We start from the raw sequence: 18,550 nt of genomic DNA on the forward strand, positions 1-18,550 counted from the left end.
GGTAGCATCTTCTATTCCTCTTCAGGTTTTTGTCCATGACTGCTGTTTCCCCAGGTGTTAAAGCCTTCTTGTGTTTAGTTTACATTTGACTGTAAAGGTGATGATCTGGGATGGAACATTATTTTTTTACTTTATTTATTTGGAACATTATTTTTAGATGACTTTGAGTTCAGGATTATTATAAGCAAACAAAAAGTTGAAAACTTCATGAAGAAACTGTTGCCAGTAAAGAGAGTGCAATAAACATTTATCATATCAGTTATTTTTTTGTATAAAATGTATTTACTTATTTTTTTTGTCCTACATTGTCTTGTTTACATTGTTTAATTTTTATATTTTACTCTCTGTGAAATTACTTGGCTTTCTTGGATTATAATGGAACATGCCATGCTTTTCTCTTATTAAAATTTAACAGTTTTTCACTTTAAGAGCAAGGTTATCAGAAATGAATCAAAGAAATTAAGCAGGAAATGGGTTTAACCATTTATGAAACTGTAGCTCTATGAAATCTCCCCCATTTCCTTTTCTCCCAGACAGATCTGAGGGTATGTGGGTGATGGTTCCCACTTCTAGAATTATTATTGGGTTATTTCTTTAACACCCCTCTCTGATAAAAAAAAAAAAAAAAGAAAAGAAAAGAAAAGAAAAGTTTCAAGACACTGCAATTGTTCTGCCATCACTGGGCATTATTTCTATGGAGATACCAGTGGTAGAGAAGACAAGACCTGAATTACAAGGCGGGCTAGTTTGTTTTGTTATGGGAAAGGCTTTCTGTTTTGTTTTAGAAAAAATATATACTCATTCAGGCCTAAAAGATATGTGAGATCTCTGGACAGACTAATAACTTTGATGCCCAATTATCAAACTGATGCTCTCTATTTTTCAAAGGTTGCAAGGGGCAGAAGAAAGTGGGGGAAAAGGGCCCCCTAGTGGCTGCCATCTTCATTTCTTCTGCTGGCCCAAGCCATTCAGCTCAGGCCTCAAACTTGCACTTAGCTTGGCAAAATAGAAGCCCTGTCATTCCCAAAAAGACAGTTTGGGACATGAAAAAATGTTCATCATCTCTAGCCATCAGGGAGATTCAAATTAAAACCACATTGAGATACCACCTTACACCAGTTAGAACGGCCAAAATTAGCAAGACAGGAAACAACATGTGTTGGAGAGGATGTGGAGAAAGGGGAACCCTCTTAACACTGTTGGTGGGAATGCAAGTTGGTGCAGCCACTTTGGAGAACAGTGTGGAGATTCCTCAAGAAATTAAAAATAGAGCTTCCCTATGACCCTGCAATTGCACTACTGGGTATTTACCCCAAAGATACAGATGTAGTGAAAGAAGGGCCATCTGTACTCTGATGTTCATAGCAGCAATGGCCACGGTCGCCAAACTGTGGAAAGAACCAATATGCCCTTCAACGGACGAATGGATAAGGAAGATGTGGTCCATATACACTATGGAGTATTATGCCTCCATCAGAAAGGATGAATACCCAACTTTTGTAGCAACATGGATGGGACTGGAAGAGATTATGCTGAATGAAATAAGTCAAGCAGAGAGAGCCAATTATCATATGGTTTCACTTATTTGTGGAGCATAACAAATAGCATGGAGGACATGGGGAGATGGAGAGGAGAAGGGAGTTGAGGGGAATTGGAAGGGGAGGTGAACCATGAGAGACTATGGACTCTGAAAAACAACCTGAGGGTTTTGAAGGGGCAGGGGGTGAGAGGTTGGGGGAGCCAGGTGGTGGGTATTAAGGAGGGCACGTATTGCATGAAACTCTGGGTGTGGTGCAAAAACAATGAATACTGTTACACTGAAAATAAATAAATAAAATAAATAAATAAATAAATAAAATTTTGAAAAAAAGACAGTTTGGGGTTCAGCTGTTGTTAATTGAGCCTGACACTTAAAGATATCAGCAGTCACCATAGCCACTTATCCAAGTATTTCTTTCAATCACACCCAGTGTTTTCCCTGAGAGGATTCTGTAAATGAGATTTTCTCCATCTTGGCATGTTTTGAGCATCTTGTAAAGATTGGCTCTCATGCAAATGCCAAGTTGACCCACCTGTTAATCTGTCACTGCAGTCACTCAACAAATTCTTAAAAAGCGCCCACTCTGTTCCATGCATTGTGATAGGTACCAGGGTACAGCCATGGCCTATTCCCACAGAGAACCTACAATCTGGTAAGGGAGGCCTAGAGAGAACAGGTATAGACATAAGATGGGTTTAACTGGATGATATCTGGGAGCACTTGACCTGGTCTGAGGAGGGTAGAGACAAGATTCCTGGAAAGGGTGAGAACCTGAAGGAATTATGGCCCAGTTTAAGAGACTGGAGAGGGTCAGACTGATTCAGGCTGAGGAAGTATCCTGTTTGAAGGACCAGAGGCCAGAGGAAGCCTGGAGAGAGAGTATCCAAAGAAATGAAAAAGCCCAACAGGACTGAGATGTGGGAAGAAATGAGAGTGAAGTTTTATGTAGGGCAAGGTCATAGAGGAACTCATGCACAAAATTAAAGTGTCAGGGGGTGCCTGGGAGTCTCAGTGGGTTCAGCATCTGACTCTTGATTTTGGCTCTGGTCATGATCTCAGGATCATGAGATCAAGTTTCACGTTGGACTCCACTCCCAACGTGGGGCCTGTTTAAGATTCTCTCTCTCCCTTTGCCCCTCTCCTCCCCCACCCCTCTCTCTCCCTCTCTTTAAAAACAAAAACAAAAACAAAAACGAAACCCTCCAAACAGATTAGAGTTCAGGATGTCAGTAAGGACAATGAGGTACCCCTGCAAGGTTTGAAGCAGAGCCATATCATGAACAGACTTGGATTTTGGAAGGGGTACTCTTGTTACAGGTCGAACAAGGGAAGATGAAGGGCAATATTAGAGACACAGAAACCTCTTTGATGGCTGTCTTAGGTCTGGCCCCCCCTGAGAAGCTGGCTCCAAGACGAGGATTTTTGTATAAATGATGAAGTAAGTGCTTCCCAAGGAGACCTGTAAGGAGATGGGGAAAGTAAGACCTGGAGGGGAGGAGGCTATGCAAGGGTAGAGAGAGTCTCCCACTGCAGCCTGATCCCAATAGGAACCCTTAACAGGAAATTGTACTTAGGCTTTTTTTTTTTTTTTTAAAGATTTTATTTATTTATTTGTCAGAGAGAGAGCGAGCACAGGCAGACAGAGTGGCAGGCAGAGGCAGAGGGAGAAGCAGGCTCCCCACAGAACAAGGAGCCTGATGTGGGACTCGATCCCAGGACGCTGGGATCATGACCTGAGCCGAAGGCAGCGGTTTAACCAACGGAGCCACCCACGCGTCCCTGTACTTAGGCTTTTGACCAACCTCAAAGCAAGGCAGCCTGGCTTTGATGCTTCCACTAGTTGGTTGGTCACTGGCTGTGGCTCCTCCCCCAGGGCAGTGTGGCCCCCAGGCACTGCCAGCTCTCCTCCTTTGCAAGTGACAAGGCTCCAGGGGTCAAGGGCAGTATTCTGAAAACAGCTCACAAGCACAAGTCATAAGAAAGCACTCAAAAGCTGGAGAGAGAGAGCCAGTGTGGAAATGAGTGTGAGCAAGAGTGATGATGGCAGTGGGGAGGGAGAGAAAGAGACACATTTAAAGCACACGAAAAGATATTTGGGAGATGTCAGAACACAGGGCTTGTGTCAGCAATGAAATAGTTCTTACATTTTTTTAAACTTTTATTAACAAGTATTATATACTCTTTTCTAAACAGTAATAAGATTATAAAATAAACAATAAATGTGTAACAATTTATGTTTAAATAATGAACAATATTTATGAGAGACAGTTGGCTATAGTGAGCAGACTCTGAGACTTCTTTATAAAATAAAAAAAAAAATACTGGTAGCACTAGCCAGTTTTTTGAGGGTGATACACAGACAAGATATAAATACTTACTGATTCAAAGAAAGGAAGGAAACCAAGGATGTAAACCTTACTGAGAATAAATCAGTGGTAAAGCGATGAACATATAAATTGCCATTTCCCCCAGGATTTTGTGCACATCTTCATCAGGCCTCTGCTTTTTTGATGAGCCCAGTCAGGCTGCCCAAAAGGCTTTAAAAGGTAGAGCTGAACTTCTCCTCCACATGCCTTTGGCTAATATCTTAGACTTGATTTAATGAAAGGAAGACAACGTATTAATTTTTTTTTCTGAAAGGTTTGGTTGGCTGCCCTTGGAAAAAACAAATAGATGAATTGAGAAATTAGTTTCATTAGCTGATATTAAAATTCTGCTATCTCAATGAAATATTTCATTGGCTTTCAAGTCGATTTCACTAATGGAGAGACTGGCTAGAAAAACATGCAGGAAAACACAGTGTACAGATATAATTCAGTAATTTCCTCTACAACTCCTTGGAGAAATGCATATCTGGTAAATGGAATTTTCATTTAACAATCTCAAAATAGCAGTCAAATATCTTCAAAGAGTTTTATCAATGAACTCTTTGCCTAATGTCTACTTTGCAAACATAGGCAGCATTGCCATTCTGGAAAAAATTATCCTGTGTTTTTAGAAACAGGTAGCATTTCTCTAAAAAAGAGGAAATCAAGTTCCAGGAGGAGCTGGCACAGTAATTAGGTACTTAGGAGGAAGTCCATGTTGCCTAGTAAAAAGACATACAGGTTCAAATGAGATTAGTTCTTTTTATTTATTCATGACCTTCAGACGTATCATTAATTTCTTTTAGGCTTGATTTCATTCAAGGGGCAAAATGCACTAACAAAATCTAACATCATCAGATTTGGTTAACCTTCCTTAGAAATGGGTAGACGCTCTCTGGTATATGATATCATGGGGCTGTTGCTTGCAGTTGTGTAGGCTCTTAACAGACCCTGCAGGACTGGCCTTGAGTCTCTTTCCTTAACAGTGATTGGATGTAAAACTTGATAGTTTAGCCATTGACCTGAGCTGTGAGGTGGAGGTAGATGGGGGGCTTCCGGGGTTGGAAGCCCACTGGGATAAATTCAACGGTGGGGTGGGAAAGAAGGACAAAAGCGGGTCAACTGTTGTTAACAGCAGTCTTAGCTCATATCACAGGCTTTTGTTTGTTTTGTTTTCTTTCCCAGCCTCTGTGTGGTTCTCTCTGATTTATTTAGAGAAGATCCATGAATAGAACATTAATTGTTTTCGTTCCCTGAGAAAAAAATGAGATGTATCTGACCATGAAAATCAACTGACTTTGGAATGTAAAAAAATCAGCTATCTAATAATTTTATCTACTCAACACTCAGTGTTTTTTAAATACTCAGTTTTTTTTTTTAAAGTAAATAGCTAATTGTTTGGGTGTCAGCTATCATAAGCGCAACTACCATTAGAAAGGCAGGTTCATCTTTAATTTGTGTGAAGCAACCCTCTGTAAAAATTCTTGGTGATTTACCTGAGCAGAAACTTTATTGATGCCTGTGTATCCCCTTATTTGTTCTCTGCTACTTGTTCCATGTCCCTTAATTATCAAATGACAAAATGACTTCATTCCTCTAAAGCTACTAATTTAACCATCACTCACCCTGTGTATCAGGATTTACTATGAATCACAGGCCATCTCATGTAACCTTCTGTTTCCTGCCCTGGTGCTCCATGTTTTTCTATATACACACTTACTTTTACCTTCTTTCCTCCAGGCTTGAAGGATGAAAGACCAGTTCCTCCTTCTCTTCAAGCATAGCTATATATCATCAACCTTCTGCCCCACAGGACTGGGGGAAAAATGTGGTTAGAAAGGCTTACACATTATTTCTTTTAAATATTGTAAATTCATACACTGCTCCATTTGAGGGAAAAATTTTCTCCAAATAAATCAGAATTGATCTGTCCCTGGATAGTACTGGAGACATCCAGAATTATTCTAACCCTAATTTTTCTATGTGCCACATTTCTGCATTGGTCATTCTATAACCCTTTTTGTAGCATTTTTTCCATAGAGGATTACATTTTCCATATTTATAAGTGAGGTTTCATTTGCTATATTTCATTCAATTTGGATGTTCCCTGGGGACATGGACAGATAACAGAAGTCTATTAATCTCATTAACCATTGGATTTCCTCAAGGTTTAGGACTAGAATGTCTCCTTTTCTTGCCTACCTCTGATTCTTAGGTCATCCTATTTGCACTGACTGACTCAGTTACTAACTGACTGCCCATTGCCCAGAGAATTTTATCTCTAATCTAAGACTCTCTTCAGAACTCCTCTTTATACACACAATGGTTACCTACATATACAGTGGATTGTTTGATAACTAATTTGTTATCCATAAGTGTTTGAATAAATGAACAAGTCAGTTACATGTTTCTAAATTCCACTGGAGGGAGGTTGGGGTAAGAGAAATAACACATTCCCTGTCCTCAAAACCCAGGACTTAGCCATCTTCTGATTGAAGTTATATAATTTTTATTTTTTTTTTAATTTTTTTATTTTTTTCAGCATAACAGTATTCATTATTTTTGCACCACACCCAGTGCTCCATGCAATCCGTGCCCTCCACAATACCCACCACCTGGTGCCCCCAACCTCCCACCCCCCACCCCTTCAAAATTCTCAGATCGTTCTTCAGAGTCCATAGTCTCTCATGGTTCACCTCCCCTTCCAATTTCCCTCAACTCCCTTCTCCTCTCCATCTCCCCCTGTCCTCCATGCTATTTGTTATGCTCCACAAATAAGTGAAACCATATGATAATTGACTCTCTCCGCTTGACTTATTTCACTCAGCATAATCTCTTCCAGTCCCGTCCATGCTGCTACAAAACTTGGGGATTCATCCTTTCTTTCTTTTTTTTTTTTTTTTTTTTTTTACAGCTTTATAAACATATATTTTTATCCCCAGGGGTACAGGTCTGCGAATCGCCAGGTTTACACACTTCACAACACTCACCATAGCACATACCCTCCCCGATATCCATAACCCCACCCCCTCTCCCAACCCCCTCCCCCATCAACCCTCAGTTTGTTTTGTGAGATTAAGAGTCACTTATGGTTTGTCTCCCTCCCAATCCCATCTTGTTTCATTTACTCTTCTCCTACCCCCTCGACCCCCCATGTTGCATCTCCTCTCCCTCATATCAGGGAGATCATATGATAGTTGTCTTTCTTCGATTGACTTATTTCACTAAGCATGATACCCTCTAGTTCCATCCACGTCGTCGCAAATGGCAAGATTTCATTTCTTTTGATGGCTGCATAGTATTCCATTGTGTATATATACCACATCTTCTTTATCCATTCGTCTGTAGATGGACATCTAGGTTCTTTCCATAGTTTGGCTATTGTAGACATTGCTGCTATAAACATTCGGGTGCATGTGCCCCTTCGGATCACTATGTTTGTATCTTTAGGGTAAATACCTAGCAGTGCAATTGCAGGGTCATAGGGTAGTTCTATTTTCAACATTTTGAGGAACCTCCATGCTGTTTTCCAGAGTGGTTGCACCAGCTTGCATTCCCACCATCAGTGTAGGAGGGTTCCCCTTTCTCCGCATCCTCGCCAGCATCTGTCATTTCCTGACTTGTTAATTTTAGCCATTCTGACTGGTGTGAGGTGATATCTCATGGTGGTTTTGATTTGTATTTCCCTGATGCCGAGTGATATGGGGCACTTTTTCATGTGTCTGTTGGCCATCTGGATGTCTTCTTTGCAGAAATGTCTGTTCATGTCCTCTGCCCATTTCTTGATTGGATTATTTGTTCTTTGGGTGTTGAGTTTGCTAAGTTCTTTATAGATTTTGGACACTAGCCCTTTATCTGATATGTCATTTGCAAATATCTTCTCCCATTCTGTCAGTTGTCTTTTGGTTTTGTTCACTGTTTCCTTTGCTGTGCAAAAGCTTTTGATCTTGATAAAATCCCAAAAGTTCATTTTTGCCCTTGCTTCCCTTGCCTTTGGTGATGTTCCTAGGAAGATGTTGCTGCGGCTGACGTCGAAGAGGTTGCTGCCTGTGTTCTCCTCAAGGATTTTGATGGATTCCTTTCTCACATTGAGATCCTTCATCCATTTTGAGTCTATTTTTGTGTGTGGTGTAAGGAAATGATCCAATTTCATTTTTCTGCATGTGGCTGTCCAATTTTCCCAACACCATTTATTGAAGAGGCTGTCTTTGTTCCATTGGACATTCTTTCCTGCTTTGTCGAAGATGAGTTGACCATAGAGTTGAGGGTCCATTTCTGGGCTCTCTATTCTGTTCCATTGATCTATGTGTCTGTTTTTGTGCCAGTACCATGCTGTCTTGATGATGACAGCTTTGTAATAGAGCTTGAAGTCCGGAATTGTGATGCCACCAACTTTGGCTTTCTTTTTCAATATTCCTTTGGCTATTCGAGGTCTTTTCTGGTTCCATATAAATTTTAGGATTATTTGTTCCATTTCTTTGAAAAAAATGGATGGTACTTTGATAGGAATTGCATTAAATGTGTAGATTGCTTTAGGTAGCATAGACATTTTCACAATATTTATTCTTCCAATCCAGGAGCATGGAACATTTTTCCATTTCTTTGTGTCTTCCTCAATTTCTTTCATGAGTACTTTATAGTTTTCTGAGTATAGATTCTTAGTCTCTTTGGTTAGGTTTATTCCTAGGTATCTTATAGTTTTGGGTGCAATTGTAAATGGGATGGACTCCTTAATTTCTCTTTCTTCTGTCTTGTTGTTGGTGTAGAGAAATGCAACTGATTTCTGTGCATTGATTTTATATCCTGACACTTTACTGAATTCCTGTACAAGTTCTAGCAGTTTTGGAGTGGAGTCTTTTGGGTTTTCCACATAGAGTATCATTATAATTTTTATTTTTATCCTGAAGTTTGTTCCTTCCACAGATTCAAAAAATGTTTCCCTCCAAAACAGTAGTTTTTCACTGTAGGTTTTATGTGCTGTGTTATTTACTACTGAGCCCCTTCTGCCATGGAGTGAAACAAAATCTTATTGTGGATTTAGATTTGCCTTTCCTCCTGCCATACTTCTTCTAGTACCACTATCCATGGACTTCCTGAATGCTTATACACTCATGCTATTCCACGACCTTCCAAATGAGAAATTGCCTTCTATGAGAGAGAGCAATGAGGTTATGTACATAGGATTCACTAGTCTGACTATACACTCTAATTCCTATATGTACCCTTTATAGAATGGGGGCATGATTTATAGCACCAGCTGGGAGACCATACGTGATGAGAGTTGGGTGCTGTCTTGTAAGACGTGTATGTATGAGAATTTTTTTTTCCCCCATAGCCTACATGTGGGCTCGAGAACCAAGTAATGAGAGGGAGGATGTGTCTGTCACTATTTTTTTTTTTTTAATGAATCAGTTGGAAAAATGTGTCTTCTTTCCCTATGACTAGCAGCTGCTGGTTTAGAAATGAAAGCTTTTATATACAAATTGCTTTCCTTGAATTGTAAGCTGAGACAACCACTGGGCAAGTTTGGGCTTCTGTGGCCTTTGTGTGAGCAGGTCAAAGTGGGTTTCAGTGTTGGCTTTCACAACGGATGGTGTCAAGGACATAGGGCTGCTATTAGACAGGGGACAGGAAGGAGTGAGCATAGTGCTGGGGTGTTCCCTGTGATGTTTAGAGCCCTCATAGTTGGGGGTCAGGCCATCTCACCATGTAAGGAGCCCTGATCAGTTGAGGTCATAATAATTTGGAATGAGGACCAGCAGAAAGGAGTCATGAATAGCAACCATTGCCAAGGGACTAGTGGTAAAAATGACTTTCTACCATACTTCCTTGCAGTAATTTGTATATTTACTTATGCTAACTTTTAAATTTATATTCTCTATTAAGTTAATTCTCTCCTTTTTCTGATATGCTGTTGTGCTATATACTGGGTTTTAGAAATCATTGACTATCTAGTTGAGTCCAAAGGAGAATATGAGAGACAGGATCATGACAGAACCAGAAAATTGATGTCAACTAGATTCAGATGCATTAAATACTGAGATTTTTAACTTCTCTCCCTTTGGGAAGGGTACACTTTTAGAAATGAGGGGTAATTTTTTTGTACCACCTAGCAGCAATGGTTTGGGGTGGGAAGCAGGGGGTTAAGCAGCTGCAGTAGTGGAGTGTGGAGGATACTTGTACTTTCTGTTTGCTACTCAGCATCCAAACCTCTGCTTCTGTTTGGGAAGTCTCCTTTTATGAGTCCTGACAGGAGGCAGAATCTATTTCTACCTAGAATTTTTTTTTAAGTTTCTTTTTTTTTAAATTCCATCTAGTTAACATACAGCATAATATTAGTTTCAGGTATAGAATTTAGTGATTTATCACTTACAACATCCAGTGCACCACACAAGTGCCCTCCTTAATCCCTACCACCCATTTAACCCATCTTCCCATCCACATCCCCTCTAGTAACCCTCGTCTTGTTCTCTATGGTTACGTGTCTGTTTTCTGGTTTGCCTCTCACTTTCTCCCCCTACCATTCGTCTGTCTTGTTTCTTAAATTCCGCATATGAAACTGAATCACTTTGTTAAACCATACACAAAAAGATAGATTCAAAATGGATGAAAGACCTAAATGGGAAACCATCAAAATCCTAGAGGAGAACATTGGCAGTAACCTCTTTGACACTGGCCATAGCATCTTCTTACTAGTCACAGCTCCAAAGGCAAGGGAAACAAAAGCAAAAATAAACTATTGGGACTTCATTAAGATAAAAAGATTCTGTGCAGCAAAGGAAACAATCAACAAAATGAAAAGGTAACCCTTAGAATGAGAGAAGATATTTGTAACCAGCATATCTGAGAAAGGGTTAGTATCTAAAATCTATGAAGAATTTCTCAAACTCAACACCCCAAAAAACAAATAACTTATTTTTTTTTAAAGATTTTATTTATTTATTTGACAGAGATCACAAGTAGGCAGAGAGAGAGAGAGAGGGAAGCAGGCTCTCTGCTGAACAGAGAGCCCAATGCTGGGCTCGATCCCAGGACCCTGAGATCATGACCTGAGCAGAAGGCAGAGGTTTTAACCCACTGAGCCCCACAAATAACTTATTTTTACTTAGAATTTAAAAAGACCTAATGCTCAGTTATATGGCCTTCTTAGCAGCTGAGAAGCATTCACCTGACTTAGGTAACTTAGGCCAATCACACTGGCTTGGTCTGCATTGGAGTCTGATGGTAGAGATACACAGCCACTAGCACCTGCGAAGAATACATTTTGCAATCTGAGCAGCATTCCAATTTTAGACACCACCATAGTACTCAGTTTTTGTGGAAGTGGAAGTGCTATTCCTTCTAGATGGATTTGTGCCAAGGTGTGGTGCTGCCCTGCCCTTGTTTTCTGCTGTTTTCCAAGCTCGCTTCCCTGGCCCCTGTGGCAAGTCGGGAAGCTACCTAATACACTGTTTTCAATAAACTGGTTTTCTGTTTACATCATCCAGGGTCCCTTTCTGTTTCTTCCAAGAAGCCTGAGTTGTGCCCCGAAGGCACCCACAAGCAGCATATGAAAGGAAACTCCTTCTCTGAGAGTCGATCATTCTAAACCCACACACATGTGGGATGTAGACTATGTCTCTGAAGGCTCCCTAGGACCCAACTCACTCAAAGACCTCCAGCATGACCCACGTGGTTGCATATAAACACCGTCTATAAACAGCTGTTTATCTTCAGTAATGGAGTGAGGTTAATCCTGTGGTCAGTCCAACTGCATGATTCACAAACTGTCTCAATGTTCTGAGTCATAGGAAACCTCAGGTGGGCTGTAAAGGCCCAGGAAATGTTTGTGGTATTTTTGTCCTGATGTTGCAATAGGAATACGATCTACAAACCCTGCCTGCTGGCCTCAAAATGCTGAAAAGGCATTAGCATACACTTTTTTTAAAAAACAAACACGTGAACTGAAGAGGGGGCAAGTAGAAGGAAGCGGGATCCAAAAATGTGTGGTTGTTATTTCATTCACAAAGGTAAAAATGACTGAAGGGTGGTTCAGAGTTTTTTGATACCTTAGAGTGGAAATCAACAAGGAGCTTATTATACAAAAAGGAAAAGAAAAGGCAAGCTTCCAAAACGACAAAAAAACGGATGAATTTTTTTCTGAGCAGCTCATGAGATCATTAGCTAATCACAGGGCTTGGCTAAAATGGGCAATTTGAATGATCTAGTTGTTTATTAGGAAAAAAAAAAGGTAGGTAGAGCATGCTTTTTTTTTTTTTTAATATGAAAAACATGTGGCTATTCAGAATTCTCATGAATAGGAAAGAAAGACTGGAAAATGTAACCATGGAAAACAAATCAGATAACAGAGGTGAAAATGGGGAGTGTTTATGAAAGCAGTTTGAGGTTGAATTGAACCTCAAGGGTGTGGAAGGTCCAGCACTGCAAGGAGAATTGTGTGACATAGCCAGGGAGAAAAAGCCAGCACCTAAAAATATATAGAAAGATATATTGTGAAATACCCTATAAAGGTAGATTCACCAAGCAAGACTCTTTTGGCTGTGGAAATACAGATGGTGATTATATGAAAAGTACAAATAAGGAGAGATTACTATGGATGAGGGTAATACTTTATAATAGTGGTTTGTAATACTTGTTTAAAATCATTTATAAAATAGTCTGTAGTCTCCAGGATTAAGGTTGTTCTGTGGTTCAGTGAGCAAAGGTTTGAAATTTGCCAGGTCTGGATTCAAATCCTGACTCTCTCACTGTATGTTCTCTGGGGCTGCCAGAACAAAGTGTCACAGACCAGGTGGCAAACAACGGAAATTTACTTCTCTCCATTCTGGAGGCTGGGAGTCTGGGATCAAAGTGTTAGCAGAGTTGGATCCTTCTGAGGGCCAGGAGAGAAGGCTCCTCTCTCTGTGGTTGTAGATGCCTATGTTCTTCCTGTGTCTTCACATCATTTTCCCTCTTTGCTTGTCTGTGTCCAAATTTCCTCTTCTTATAAGGACGCCAGTCTGATTGGATTAGGACCCATGTGATGACTTCCTTTGAATTGAGTTACCTTTTTAAAGCCCCTACCTCTAAATAACAGTCACATTCTGAGATACAATGAGGGAGTTAGGACTTCCACACATCAATTTTAGGGGAGACACAATTTAGACACTAACCGTCACTTACCGTGCTTTCTTAAACAAGTCACTTAATTCTTCCGAGACATTTTTCTCTATCTTTAAATCGGGACATCTTGTAAGATGAGAGGTAAACCACTAACAGTCAAGGCTGGCACATAATAAGGATTAAATAAGGATTTAAAAAAGGCAACAGATATTGTTGTGATAAAGGATAGTGTGAGCACAGAAAAGGAAATCCTCGATATTTAAAAATTCCATTACTCCCGCCTGTCACTGAGTTCAGAAAGTTCTTCACGTTCCACAGAACTCTTCTCTGACTCTCCCAGTCAGGGGTGTCTCTGAATACACATCAGCTCCTTTCTCCTCTTTCCTGATCCACACACAGCCTGTCAGTATCTCTTACTCAGTCAAGAAAATAGGCAGCTGACTAGGGGGGAAAAAAATCCAGTTTCCTGCTCAGATACTGTTTGAGATGAAAAACAAACAAAAAATGAAGTGAAAAAGGAGAGTCAGAATAAACTAGATTTCTTGGATATCTGCAACCTACCTTTCTAATCATTTTTAAACCAGCTTTGGGAGGGTCTGGCCAGTTGGAAATGAAGCTGAGAGATGCCAGCAGAGGGCAGCAAAGTGCCAAGCAATTGGATCTGTAGAGCCACTCTGAGCCACAGGACCTGTGGGAGCCATCTTGGCAGGTGGGTGTCCCTCTAGGCCATTAGTTCACAGATTTTGCTGCATTAGAGCCACATGGGGTTGGGGGGGGGGAGAAGGGTGGCATTAACAACTCCTGGTCCATTAGAAGCCCAAAGGGCCAAAATTAGGATTTGAGAAAAGACTGGGACAGAGATGAGTAAAAACTAGCCAGGGTCGTTACTCAGATTATAGCCACCCTCCTAGGGAAGTGGGTTTTGACAGTTTCTAAATTGTGACCAGATTACAAGGTATTAGTTGTGCTTTGAAGGTAGACCTTCAAACACGTTGGAATTGTTGGAGTTGCTAATAAATGAGATGACATTCAGTAGGGTTACTTGGTGAGAAATGGCAAATGCAAAATGAAAACAGACCAAGTTGGTAAGAATATGAAAGACACAAGGGTGAATGTTACCCACCAAACAGGTGAAGGCAGGAATTAATAAGAAACTCCTACCTACAAGCCCTGTGTGAGTGACCAAGGCTCACCTTTGGTGTGTCAATCACTTGTATGAAGGAGAAATGTAATTTGAAGAAGTTTCAAAGGAGTACGATGAACACTGAAGTCTGAAGAAAGTACAAAGGAGGGTTGTTAAAGAGTTTTGTGAAAGGAGAATTTATAGATCATAGACTTAATAGAAGATAGAGGGAGGAAAAGTTCTGACATTACTCACCACATGTTCTGTTGTTGGCACGAGTCAGAATATGGATCAGGAGAGTTTAACATGTATATGAGAAAAGACAATTGTGACAATATATCTGTTTGTTCAAAGTGTGATCGCTACCTGGATAGGTAGTTTGAGGTGGAAGTGATGAGAACGTGTTAGTCAACCACATGAAGAAAATGATGTGTGTGTGTGTGTGTGTGTGTGTGTGTGTGTGTGTGTGTTCCCATGCACAAGCATGCTGGGACTTAAATAATATCACCATTTCCAAACTCTGTTATCCTAGAATTTTAATAATCAATTTTGAAATCCTGACAGAACACAAATATGTTTCTTTGAAACAGTGACTCTTAAAATTCAGTGTGCATCAGAATTGGTAGAACACGATAGCCGGGCCCTCAGAGCATCTAATTCAGAGGAGCTTGTGAACTTTTCTCACAAGTTAAAAGGAACACCCATGCTGCTTGTGTGAGGACTACTCTTTGAGAACCACTGTTTTCAGAGGCAAATCTTACTATTCTGTAAAGAGGATAAGTCATGACTACAGAGGCACATGGAGAATGCTCACCTCTACTTAGCTTGGTGATTTCCACTTTGTACACTGGAGTCCCTTTGGAGAATGTTAAAAATACTCCAGCCCAGAGGGTATGTCATCCTTGACCTGGCAAGTGGTCTGGGCATCAGCATTTTTAAATCAACAGGTGATCAAGTAGGCAGTCAGGATTGGAAGCTGTGAACTAGCTAGCTGGCATCCTGCTCTAACTGATCTTAAGTCTCTGGATAGCCTCAGAAGTTATGCAGTCATGATGACGAACATTCCCAGCTGTTGTTGAGTGCTTTGTATGGGTCTGCACAGTTTGAAGCTCTTCATGTGGATTATGTCATTTAAACTTCACAAGAAGAGATGTACTATCCATTACTTACACGAACAGTGTTTAGGGCCTGTGGCTCTCCAACAAATTATAAAAATGGTTGAGACTTAGCCAAAATATATTGGCTCCAAAACACAAAAGGAAAACTGCAAAAAAAAAATTAATATTAACCGTTTTTATAGCACAACAGTAAAACTCTCTTCAATTTTTTAAAAATGATGTCTCATATTTAACAAGGTGTTTAAATGCCTTCTACAATATGCTTATTGTTTTGTAAGGTAAGACTTGCAAAGTGCCTCATGCCTGTGAATGTCTTCAAATGGCCCGGCTCCCTATAACTTGTCAGAAGATACAGTAGTAACTCCACTTAGCAGATGAGAAATTTGAGGAACAGAGGATTTAAGTAATTTGCTTTAAGTCACACAGCCAAGTAAGGAATGAAGAAAAAATTTTAACTCAGAAACTCTGACTTTGTGAGACATTGAAATGACATGTAATGTACATACATACATATGTCCCATACACACATGACTTTTGACAAAATTCCCCAGGGGAGTTGTAAAGGAATTTCAGTCTGAGGCTTTTGAAACCCTTTCAGAGAATCTATCTATGGATTCCTAATCTACTTGGTTTAAGTTCAACAGGGCGACCACTCATGAGTGACCACATGTAGACTGTGTGGGAATGGTACCCCAGGCTTGGACACCACATCAGCCCTGCATCAAAGCCACTAATTCACGCATCTTGGCTAGCAGCTCAGGCCTTGTTGGATATTGCCTTAAAAGAAGAGAAAGCTCAAGTGTTCAGAAGACACCCTTGGTTCACTTTAAAATTATAGGCTCTTGATTATTATGTAGGACTTGATCCCCTCGATTTAATAAAAAAAAGGGGGGGTTTCGGGGTGGGTCACCCTGTTAAGTGTCTGACTCTTGATCTCAGCTCAGGTCTTGATCTCACGGGGAGTTCAAGCCCTGCAATGGGCTCCATGCTGGGTGTGGAGTCTACTTAAAAAATAAATAGGAAAGATAAAAAATAAAATAAAAAAATAAATGGAAACTACAGCCCAGTTACTGTCCCTCAATACACCAGTTAACAGTGGAACGAGAACTGGAGTTCAGATGCCAGAAGCCCCCGGAACTAGCAGATATGAATGCCTACTGGCATTTTCTAGAAGCCAAAATTCAGTGAAGAGATGTGTCCTGTTTCCACTACAAAGGTCTTTGCAAGATGCCCTGAACTCTTGACTTACCATCAGAGACTGCCTATGTCTTCACAATTGATAGAGAGAAGGGAGTATTAAGCTGACAGCTTAGCAGACAAGTATTTAAGAAAAAATTGTCACACTCCAGCATGGAAGCTGATCATCTCTTTCAGTTTGGAATTTTTTCTCCTCTCCTGCCATCTGCTGGTGCTTCTGAGACACATTTTCATTCCTCCGTCCCTGTTCCCGATAGTCATTCCTGTAACACTTGTTTAGTTTTCAAGGTCATTACTGCTCAAATCAGGCCACATTCTTAGGAAATTCAGAAATGTTTTTGTGATGTTCAGGACAAAGCCATGACTTATGATTCTTTTTATACACCAGAATATTTAATTTCTGCTAAATTTTTTGCTCCTCAAATTTGAGCTTATTATGTGACATTGTTCAATAATGTGACTGTGAATATATACATGTCTACACTCTAAATAGAATGGAAAATCAAGACATGCAATTCTGTTACATCGGATATTTTTTTAAATATATGAACCACTGGTTGCTGTGATGTCAAGTATCAAAAGAAAAAAATGCTGTTTAAAAATTTCCTTTTGAAATTGTAGGAGCTGAAGGCAGGCCGCCCCAAGCCCTCCCACTTTGTCATGAAGAGTATTTCAAGCTAAAACAATCGAGGGCCAAAAGACTGAAGAAGAAACTTTGATCTTCTCTGTAACTGCTTAAAAAGAATTTAAACAGAGGACCTGCTCCAGGAAGAAGATGATCACCCCAGATCACTGCAGCATAATGTGAATTAGGTGCAGTGACTTGACTTAACCAAGTCTGTTTGTTAAAATTCCTCTCTCTGTCCCATTGTTTCTGGATGGCCCAGCAACAATTTGTTGGCCAAACATTGGGTCTTTTTCATCTTCCTGAATTGCTTTCCTTCCTTTTGAAGTCCCAGACCCCTTCCCCCTTTTCCTTCGTTCAGGATGACATATATACCACATTTTGACTGACTTTGAAATCTCATGTCTGTGTGGGTTCCTGGTGAGTATGTCATTAAATTTGCTTTTCTCCCGTTAATCTCTTTCATGTCAATTTAATGCTTAGACCAGTTAGAAGAATCTTGAAGGGTAGAGTAAAACATTTCCTTCCCAAAGACATGAATCCTTGACCCTAGCTATTATTGCCGAATTTCTGGTATTAGGTAGTTGCCACTATTACATCTGGAGTTCATGAAAATCTGTTCAGGTTCACTCACATTGTTAAAAATTAAATCCATCTAAGTTATCTGAGGTTTTTTCTTGCCTTTCTACCAGTCATGGAGATTTTATATAACATCCCAGATCTCTGACATTTCTGAAGAAATTAAAAAAAAACCAAACTGGCCAACTTTGGCCTACTCTTACAGTTGCCAACTTTTCTGTAACTTGCTCTATGTATTGGGCCTCCCTCTTAGGGTTTTGGCATGGGGTCATCAATCTTCCTCCTTAAACTCCAGATTGGCAAATGCTTCCCTCCATGGCACCCCAGTCACGTCTACCAAGCAGTGGAGAAAAATTCGATCATAGAAAAATCAAACCCAAAATTATAAGTAATGAATAAAGGGATGAAAGAGACTCCAAACCATCACAGCCAATCTTTAAGTGAAACTAGCAATTTAAAAAATGAAGAACAGAAAAATAAAATACATACTTTGGAAGAGTTAACTGAATCTTTTGATTTACCAAATGTCAACATGTAATTAATTTGTGTTTTTTCTCAATTCACAATGGCAACCAATAACACAGAAGCAGCCTGAATGTGATTTGTTTATTAAAGGATACGATGAACACTAAGTGCTTGAAAATTAGGTTGAAAATTCTTAAGTGAAGAAATATTTTGAAGTATTGATATTGTTAGTCAAAAATTTGTTGAAGTGCTTGATAATTATTCATCTGCTAAAATAAAGCTAAACATAATTTGTTGACTAAATGACAATAATAAATGCTTGAAAATGATTGATTCTGTCTTATATGTACCATTTTTATCTACCCTAAATTTCCAGCTCAATTTCTCAGTCTCATTTATATAGATGGGATGAAAAAAATGAAATATCTGGAAGTC

Source organism: Lutra lutra, chromosome 1, assembly GCF_902655055.1.
Source record: "Lutra lutra chromosome 1, mLutLut1.2, whole genome shotgun sequence".
Classification (NCBI taxonomy): Eukaryota; Metazoa; Chordata; class Mammalia; order Carnivora; family Mustelidae; genus Lutra; species Lutra lutra.